The sequence below is a fragment of the Lottia gigantea genome (genome assembly GCF_000327385.1).
Source record: "Lottia gigantea unplaced genomic scaffold LOTGIsca_25, whole genome shotgun sequence".
NCBI classification, from domain to species: domain Eukaryota; kingdom Metazoa; phylum Mollusca; class Gastropoda; family Lottiidae; genus Lottia; species Lottia gigantea.
Window position 1 is genome coordinate 2513938 of NW_008708752.1, and position 10973 is coordinate 2524910.

Genomic DNA, 10973 nt, shown 5'->3' on the forward strand with positions numbered 1-10973 from the left:
CTTGGAATTTTAGAGCGTCGTCTCTTCCAAGCTTAATTTTGGCTAAATTTATGCCATTCATATTTTTTTGATTAAAAAAGCCGAAACCCTTATTGTTACAACTAAATGGAAACATAGCTTGAAATTTAAGACTGATGTTCAGTCTCGTCTTTAAAAATTAATAATCGTATTGTGGTACCAAGTCGTTATTCAATTTGACCACTTAGTCGTCGTCTTATATTATTACCAGTTATAATATAGCTGCTACAAATTGCGACCTTGGCGGAATCACTGCCTTAGTAGCCAATGTTGTTAAGACGAATAACCAAACAAACTTTAATGATGGGAATTTGGGACTGATGTCTCGAGATTTTAATGTCGAAATTACTCGCGATCAATGAAACCTTCAAGATTTTCTATAAAGAAAGACAGAGAATTATGCTAGACATGTACTACTAAAGAACACTGAGCTACAATAGCAATTTGAATTACTTATATAGTATTACATTAACCAAGAAGCATTCATTATCCATTCCATAAAATCTGACGCCGGTTATCATTAAACCGCAACGGTAGAATTACTTTTTACTTTATATAAGCTTACTGCAAGCAAAATTCTTCTTCCATGCAGTTATATCCGAAGGCGTGCTTCATGTCGGTATTATCTGTACTTAATGGTGCGAATATAAAAGGTATGGTGTCCATGCTATGTGCGGTTATCGATACAAAAGTAAATAATCGCCTCGTGCGTTTGCACCTTAAGGATGCTAGCAACGGCCTTGACAAAGCAAATTGTTCGTTTTATTAATTACAAACCAACTGGACGTTTCCATTGCATTCTGAAAATATAGCTCAAAATTAGATTTGTGTCTATTTAAGCAAATATTTAGAAATAGCAAAATAGAACCCCCCCAAAAAAAAAACACAGCGTGAAACTCTGTTTTGATATTCCTATATCGCTCTACAATTGATGTATATGTATATTAACAGGCAAAATTTGTTGTTATTATGCTATCAAAATTTAAGAATATCAATATCCGTTCGACCAATCATGCCTAAGTTTTAGAATCAGGATTTTTTTAGCTTACATAATCAGAAATAGTGTTCACAATACACTGTCGAAATTTGGTCTTCAAATCCATGTGAATCCATAATTATTCACATTTAAAAGACTTGAATTTTACTGAGATTATGTCATATTTAGAAAACACATATATAGAAATAGACAGTGAAATTTCTAGTTTGAGGTATATTTGAAGGGATTATGCGATTTTCGTGCGTTATAGCACTTCTAAATACTATTCAAGCACAATAAAGACACAAATCAATCCCCGAAAATGCTGACAGTTCCCCTTCAAGACATAATCAGGAACACCAATATTGCCATTGGCAGTGACTGCTAAATATTAAAATAGAGACATCTGACACAGACTAGATACGAACAAAAAACACAGAAAGTTTAATTTCGCCTAAATATCTCATTTATTTTATTTTATCACTTAAGAGAGGCACGACTGGAATTGTAGGCTGTCATTTCCCAGACTATATTATGTATTAAAGGAATGAATGTGATTCTTGTTACTGTTTGGGGAAATGGAAGCTGCTAGTGACAAGAATGATCTGGCAAGGATGGTCATGATGGCAGTTACAAATCGGTAGCTTTTTTTTTTATATCTATCCTGATAAAAACCACAATACAGATTGCTTCTTGCACCCTTCATTAAGTGGCATGTAATTATTGACTGTAGTAAACAATGCACTTTATTAATAATAATTACTGATTTACAATGTAACGTTTCAACAATCGATCTTTCGGCTTTATCAAGCATATGATATCATTTGCCTGAAACGTTGCATTGTTAATAAAACAATAATTGTTATATAAAGTGTATTCTTGCACCCTTCTCCGATTTGAATCATTCAGGACCATAAAGACACATCTCATCATTGTCATTGCGGAAATTAAAGGAATTTAATAGAAGTTTCCTTACTTGCTTATGTGTATAGGGGTCATCGATACCTTTTAGTTGTACTATTTGCATTATTCTGAATTCCTTCCAACGTCTGCAGTTCCAGTAATTCTAGAAGTATTTCATCAGATTTATACGACAAAGCCATTCAAACCACAGATACAAATATACATCAACAATTTCTGATTTCAATCCTTTTTAATCAAAATTCTTCTGTTAATATATAAGTATATGCTTGTAGGTGTCTTTCTTGCTTTGTCCTAAGAATAACGCATTAGTTTTGTCCTTGAGGAAATGATAATGTCCATTCAAGAGACAGTCCAGGGTTGAAGCCATTATCGGAAAGAGTATATAATAATAGAAAACCAGACCTGACCAGAAAAACCTATTATCAAAAACAGCGAATATGTCACATTGCAAGACAAAGGCAAACAGAAAAGTCATTATTGGAAATGTCTCAAGACGTCGCCCATTGTTCAAGAATAATAATTCATGTACATCACATCCGAATCGCACCTATCACTCTTAATCAAGAAGCCTTAGATCTCCTTGCTCTTATATTGACTGAAGTTAACAAGGGCAAAGCCTGTTCGCGAGATTGTTTTGCACTACACCTCAAGATGTACTTGTAAAGTAAATTATTGTGCTCATGCTCTTGAGCTTAGGCTTACATCATTATTTAACATTCAGCATTACTGGAATAGTCAAGAGTTGCCGGATGAAATTGATTCTGAATCCGGGATAAATCCGGGATATCCTATTTTCTGGGGGAGGGGGGAGGGGGGCGTAGAAACACCACTGTGGTAAACATAACCGCCATTGAACATGTTGTTGAAGGGCGCAGGCACAATTTTCACTGAGGATAGCTTGGAGATCGGTAGTCATAGAGCCGTAACATATTTAACTTTTGATTCCAATTGCTCATTATCAAAAGTGCAATACTCAATACTGAATAAATTGCAGCCCCAGTTATTAACACATTGCCGTTCGTGATAAAATCAGGCAGTTAAACGACTTTATGGGGTTTCCAAATTGTTGGCCACCGTATAAACGCGACTCTACTGTGTACTGATATAGTATACATTTACAAAGATCACAAAAAAAAATGTTTTATATTGGTTCACAGCCCCTGAAGATTTAATATGGATAAAACGCTATAATATTCAATACTATCAGAAAAAGGCGTTTCGATGTGATCCAGAAACGCTACTTTGATGTGATTGGAAATCAATTTCTTCTCAAACCGATAATCAATTGTTCCAAGATTACTATGCGATATTTACTATCAATCATTTTCTACGTTTATCATCAATATTCTTAAGACTTGTGTCAACCTCAGATATTCGTGGTAGGAGATGACAGCTAACCTCAAAGCTAATTCCAACTTAGTCTACTTTTCTTAATTTCCCACTGAACTGTCTATATCAAAGTATGAAGTCAAGGCAACATATAACTAGAAAATCAAGTATGTCCCAGACGGAACTACCAGGTCATTTTTCTTTGGAGTTGTCAATCCGGTTTCTCTTTGTCACAGACAAAAACCATACTAAGCTGCAAAAGTTGATAGACATACAAACGGTGACAAAGACCAAGTTAGTCAAGACAACAAATAAATACCAAAGCAAATATCATACAAAACTTCGTTCTTACGTGGAATTTTGAAAAAAGGCTGCAATAATTCAGTAATGTTTAAATCACACTGAAATGGCTTTAAATGTGATTCGAAGGCTTTGCTGAAATAGTTAGACCTTTTTAAGAAATTTGACCTATTAAGTCGAAGTAGAGATTCAAGATGTGTTACTTTCATGTTGGAACCATACGTAGTTTCGTATGAGCAAGTATGTCTACCAGGTCGCTTTGCCACCTTTTGTTATGGTTCCTTTTGAGTTTTCGATCCGGTTTCTCCTTGTCACTGAAATTGTGTTGCACACACTGCCCAATGCCCAACGGTGTAGCATAATTGATGAAGAAAAAATATGGAAGAAACGAATCGTTTTCAAATACTGTTGATAGTAGGCTGTAAATAGGCTGAATAAAGAGCATTTTGATTGGTTGTATATTGTAGTGACCAACCAATTTCTCCAGATCATACATGACAAAATTTGTCCGTCTTATTGGTCCTAAATGGCAAAAGACGTAAAACTCTATTTCATTCCATTTGTCTAGTTGATATTGAGGGCAATAATATATCCTACGACCCACAGTTCCTAGAATGAGACAATTAGCAATTCACTTCGCAGCATCTGAGGAAACAGACTACAAATTACCGTTAACTACATGACATTAGATTCGCGTCTACATGACTTACATAAAAATCAATTTGCATCCACGTTAATTGAAACCACAGGAGTAGCAATTTTATTATTCCATAAATAGTGTTTATAATCTGGTTCAAATTCAATTCATGTCTTCAGTTATTTTCACAATGTCAAGCTATCACGAGCTGAGTCTGAAACCTTGACTGCCATAGTCACCTTTCTTGTATCACTGAATTTTGTTGGATTTTGATTGGATTTTACGCACGCTAGCAGATACAGCCTTCGACAGAATTCTAATTTAATTAGGGGCTCGAGTGGCTATTGTAGTCAGGGTATTAGACAATGGTTACAATGGAAAGTTGGCCCCTAGATTAGCTAGCAAACGTCTACCCCAATGAGCTAACTTGAGCCACGACTTCTTTGATGCAATCCAGACACCAGTGTTAGCGAAGCACACTCTCAAATCAAGAAATAGACGGAGATGACTTAAGAGGAGAAGAACGTGACTACAATATTTAAGTCATTTCACTTGAGTGTTAATCAGTCTTTTCACTTCCGGTTGTTCCACAAATAACTTCCGGTTTTAAGGAAATAGTAATATATTGATAATGTTTAAAGGTCACGGATCGTTGGGAATAACTTAACTGAAATTAATTTGACTAAAAGCTTCGAACTGCATAAGAATTGGCTTCTAAGGGACTGGTTGTTCCCTGGGTATCAAATACTACTCCTGAAACTAAAAAGTGGGTTTCATGTTATCTCTTCATGAATTTACTATGAAAAGAAATTATAATATCCATTTTGCATAGAAATGCGAGTCCATATCAATATGATACAAATGATATTTCTCAACAGTCAAATTTCTGAAGAAATTTGTCAACATTTTGACAGGACTATAAAATACATGACGTATATTGTCAGATTATGCATTTTTCCATAAATACTGACAGATTCTTATGGTTTCAAGGAATTCTCGGAAAGGTTTCAGCATGTTTTGTGGGAAGAAGACCATGGCTTTTCATCCAAGTTATAATATAGGTACATTGAACCCCATTCGATATTATTATTAAACACAAACACAATCATACAATATAAATGAAGACTATTAAAGAGATGGATCTGGGTGCCGATAAGCGCACAATGTGCTGTACAATCCTGAGGTTATCGTAGGATTTCATGTCCTATGATCGGTGATTTGAAGAAAATTTAGCTAAAATTTGGAGATTTGACTTCGGCAATCAAATAAAAACCAAACTGATCCCGACTTGAAGGGGAATTTCTTCAGTTCATAGCTGTCGAATATAAGCTACCAACATAGAAATTTCAAAACTTAAAATCTGCATTTCAACCTTATTTCAAAGACAGAATGACAACAAATTTCTTTGGCCTAATGAAGGAAACGCGCATTTCCCAAATAAAATAAGTCTAACTAAATGAATTAGACTTACGTAATTTGAGACAGTTACATCATTTCGCTCTTATTCTATTACTTATGAAGATCTGAAGTCAGATTTAATTCTATAAAGGTGATGAGAACTGTAGTAAGCTGATAAACAAAATCCACGAAGACAAGAGACAAGGATCTTATAATCCTATCCTTATACTTATTACTATTAATCATAAAGTCTTGAGAACAATCGTTAAAGATTATATACAGTGCCATTATGTTTCGTAACGCCAATGGTGCCGAAGTGAACCTGAAGTTCAGGGGTTTCAATCCTGGCATAGGTCCACATAATACCTTAAATAAAAGTCGCCCAGGTGGCATCATTAACCGAGTCTCCATATACTACAGCTGTGCAAGCCGTTCTGGCAAAGGCTGCATCCTACATGGCGTTGGCGGTCTCCATATTATCAAAGGCCCCGTGTGCTACAGGCTGTGCACGTCAAACACCCCTCGACAGTTGAAACTCGATCAAGAGAAGGCTGATGCTGTAGTCCTAGCAAAATGTCCTTCATTGCACACTGCATTGCGCTGCCCGTCTTCATAAGCTCAATGGCATGCAAAAAAGGAGGATGATCAGGAGAAATGAAAAAAGAAATTCAAAAATGTCCAGCCCGCTAGTTCCGTTATTCTTACAGCTTTTGAGAAAATCCAACATTTCTGTAACTGGGAGGTTCGTTTCCAAAGTTTTCGGTACCATTTCCCTAAGACTATTTACAATATTACTCAAATATATAGTAAGAATTAAATCCTACCTTCCAAATATAAAAATCCGTACACGAATTTGCTGTCAACAAACTCAACCGACAAGCACCGATATCAAACTTTGTTATGGAAATCACGATAAGTCAATTTCCAATTACTGCTTTCACCATTATTCTGGCGAGAGAGAGAGTGAGAAAGAGAGGTTCGCAACTCCCGATGGAAATCAGCTAGATTTCTATCGATAACACACTATCATATTATAACAGCCTTCCACTGCTCTCATAAATATCGGTTTGTCTCGCTATCAGCATTATAAAGCAATCTCATATTAACCTAAACTAAATAAATCAGGATCAATATACGACAAGAGGATTGTGATGTAGGGCAATCCTAATCCGGGATCCTGTTTGGGACTTTCTTTTGACTTTGACACAAGTCTTCATATAAGCTGTAATAATACTGTCTTGCAGAAGAGAGAGCCTGGGTTTCTCATAAAACGGGATTAATTTGCATACCTTAAAACACTGGAGAATACGAGTAATCGTCAGTACGTAATAATCGGGAACAACAGCGTGAAAAGGGTATCTTGACCAATTGGTGGTAAACTTGCAACGAATACCACGCAATTTATGCCTCTAGGTACTTTATTATGTCTTTCAAAATACTCTTTTTGTTGGAAAGTCATCTTCGACATAGCCCTAGCCGAATGTTTCAGTCGATCTTAACGTATTACGGGTGTCTAACTCATCGAGGAACCACGGCCTCTCATACATAATTGAAAAGCTAAGTCAAGAGATACCTCAAAAGTAGTTATAGTGCTGAAAGGCAAAACATTTGCTCTACACAGTTTTGGTTCTACATGTAACAGTTACGATAAATTGTTTCTTATGCTCATGCTGGTGATGAATTCTACAACCGCAACATTTTGAATTTATAGAAATTGTTTAATGTGAAAAATTTGATTAGAAACGTTTTATATACGTTTTACCTAAAGGGAAGGAATTTTCTATAATTATATTTGACCACTGAGTCTACTTATGAAATTTTTGTAAGTCAAATTTTTGTCGTGAGTGTTTAAGAGAAGGAAGAGAGTAACCCATAATAAGTCTTCGGGGTACTGTAATTCGAAGCATAGCACGGAGGTACAATGAGTAGGCTATCTCTCAATATAAGATTATATCCCATATTCCCTCTCACTAATGTTTGATCCCCCACCTGATGCTGCATTATTCCTATCCTGCTCATCAACCCACAGCCGTCTACTAACCCCAAAATAAGTCTCTTTTACATACTACATAAATCCTTCTTTCTAATTTCTTTTTTTCTTCGCTTCTCTCCGCTAAAACCCCTTCAAATCTACCATCCATCTGTATTATCTGACTCTGCTCTGTACGATCACTGTCTACCCTTTTTTTTCTCTCAATCTCTTCCTTACCGTTCGTTAAATTACTACGTTTTCCCTTCATCTATCCCCCTTTTCCCTCTTTTGACTCTACCATCATTCCCTCTTTCTCTACTTTCCTTTCTCTCTTTTCTCCTGTATCCTTCTTGTGTTTCTCTGCACTATACATTACTTCCTCCTACCTACACTGTCTCTTCTTCGCGACTTCAAGCATTAACAAAACACCCCCTGCCTCTTCCTCCTTTGTCTTTACTACGCGGTTCAATTTAAGTTGCGGCACAGTTTTCGATGATTATCAAAAGTTAAAAATATGTCACGACAATATGCGAATCAAATTGTTTCATGAGAATGCCTGCCAAATATTAATATTAAGCAACGTTCGGCGGTCTATAGAAACCTTGAAGAAATAACTGGATCTATCCTATCTTATTTTTCGAATAGATTATTGTATCATTATAATATTTTAGACGTCATTGGCAAGATTGATGTGGAGTTTACAACCGGAACATTTTGAATTTCTACTGAATGTGTATAAATAGCGAATCAAAATTTAACTAAATTCGCCAAAACTGCAATCTGGTGTTACTCATTTCTAATAAAATTTTGAATTTGAATGTATTAACCACTGATTGGCGGTTGCAGTCACCTAAGGGCGACAGATGTAGTCACCACCACTATATATATGGTTGTAGTCACCGCTGATAAACTCTTGTAGTCAACACTGATTGACGATTGTAGTTACCACAGATTGACGGTTGTAGTCAACACTGATTGACGATTGTAGTTACCACAGAGTGACGGTTGTAGGCACCACTGATTGACGGTTGTAGTCACCACCACGAATTGGTGGCTGTAACTTTATTATTTTAGACCTTTCAGCCTTTCCAAATCCTCAACCTCCTAATCACATAATCGGGTTATCAAAGATTTCGGAGATGTGACATATAACCAACTACGATTAGTACATACCCAAGTCAGCATTGTTCCGTATTACGTGTGGTACTCCAGAAAAGTTAAGTGTATATGTACTTACCTGGAAAAGTGGAAATTTGGAATAAAACCAACACATTAACAACTTGATAAATTAGAAGTAATTATTTCATATAAACTTCAATTATATTTATTGTTTTAATCTTACATTGCTGACAAGAGTATTTGAAAAGCACAATGGTGTTTCAATTAGATTGGAAAATAGCGCACGCTAAATCGATATTACCACATATATTGTTGAAATATGAAGGAAATTAATTGAAAATTTTATAGATTTACAAAGGTATTTTGCTCTCATAATGAACATTATTATATCTCATACAATAGGGTAATTATTGAGGTTTGGGTATCCGAAACACGATATGATGTCAAAAAAACGAGGCCCAGTGTGTTACAGACTTTCTCTAGACAGTTGTAAATCGAAAAAGAGCAGGTTTATTCCGGTGTTCTGGAAAAATCTCGCCCATAAGACTACATGTTATTAGCCTATAAGATGTGCAAAAAATTAGGACGTAAAACTAAATCAATGCGATAGGAAGTTGTTTTATCATTGCTATTTACTGAATGGCAGCAAAAATTATGATAAAAAATCCATTTATAAACTTTACTGCTCTCTAAAATGGCGGTCACTTATTTGGACATTAATACTGATTAGCTTAGCTAAACAATACCTGTTTCTGAGATCAAGGTACGATTGGTACAAATGGATGGTGAAAGTATGCCTTTAAGGTTAACCCAACCAGCGTAACCAACAAAATAATACCATTATTATGCACATGGCATGCTCTCGTATTTGCACAAAAAAAAATCTTTATGCACATTGAAATAGGGTTGCTGAATAGCTAGTTATAAATTGAGAAATTATCCGCCCAGTTACTAACAAAATGTGGCACATTAAGTGACCAGGAATTTTATATTATAGTGGAACGTAAATCGGATCTAATTGCACTGATTCCGAGTAATTTACCTTCGCTACATTTTGTTTGATAAATTGAATAGTCTTAAAAGCTTTCTCTTAATAGCTAACCTGATTTACACTGGTATCGGTAATGTACAAGATTTTAATTATTGTCTGGATATTAAGATGATTCCTTATAATGTAATAGTACAACCGCATCATCTGGTTGAAGTGAGTACTAGAAATGCTCAGATGCTTCATTCGTTGTCTTTTGTGTTTCAAAATTACATTCCGTTTGATAATTAATATTTATAATAAATAATATTATAATATAATAATATAATAATTAATATGTTTGTTATATCAATATTATTGCTGATTGTTAAATCAATAGCATTGTTGATTATATTACATCAGTAGATTGTTGATTGTATGACATCAATAGCATTGCTGGTTGTATTACATCAATAGCATTGTTAATTGCATTACATCAATAGTCAGCTTATTGTTGATTGTACGACATTAATAGTATATTCATTGTATGACATCAATAGCATTGTTGATTATATGACATCAGTATATTGTTGATTATATGACATCAATAGCAATGTTGGTGGTATTACAACAAAAGCATTGTTGATTGTCACATCAATAGTCAGTTTATTGTCGATTGTATAACATCAATAGTGTTACATCGATTACATGTTGTCGATTACATGACATCAATTGTATTGTTGATTTTTACATCAATTATATTGTTGATTTTTACATCAATAGTGTTGTTTATTATGTTATATCTATAGTACTATTTATGGTATGACATCATTGACAGCGTTCGTTGTATAAATAGTATTAGTCGGGGCTACATAACAGCCCCGACTATATTGTGAATTGTATTACCGGTACGTCATTAATATTCTTGAATGTATGTTACATCAAGAGTATTTGACATCAATAGCATTGTCGATTGTATTACAACAATAGTATTGTCGATTGTATTACAACAATAGTATTGTCGATTGTATTACAACAATAGTATTGTTGATTGTATTACATCAATAGCATTGTCTATTGTATTATTACAACAATAGTATTGTTGATTGTATTACATCAATAGCATTGTCTATTGTATTATTACAACAATAGTATTGTTGATTGTATTACATCAATAGCATTGTCGATTGTATTACAACAATAGCATTGTCGATTGTATTACATGAATAGTATTGTTGATTTTATGACATCAAGAGGTTATTTAATTGTTGCATCAATAGTATTGTCGATTGTATTACATCAATAGCATTGTCAAATGTATGACATCAATAGT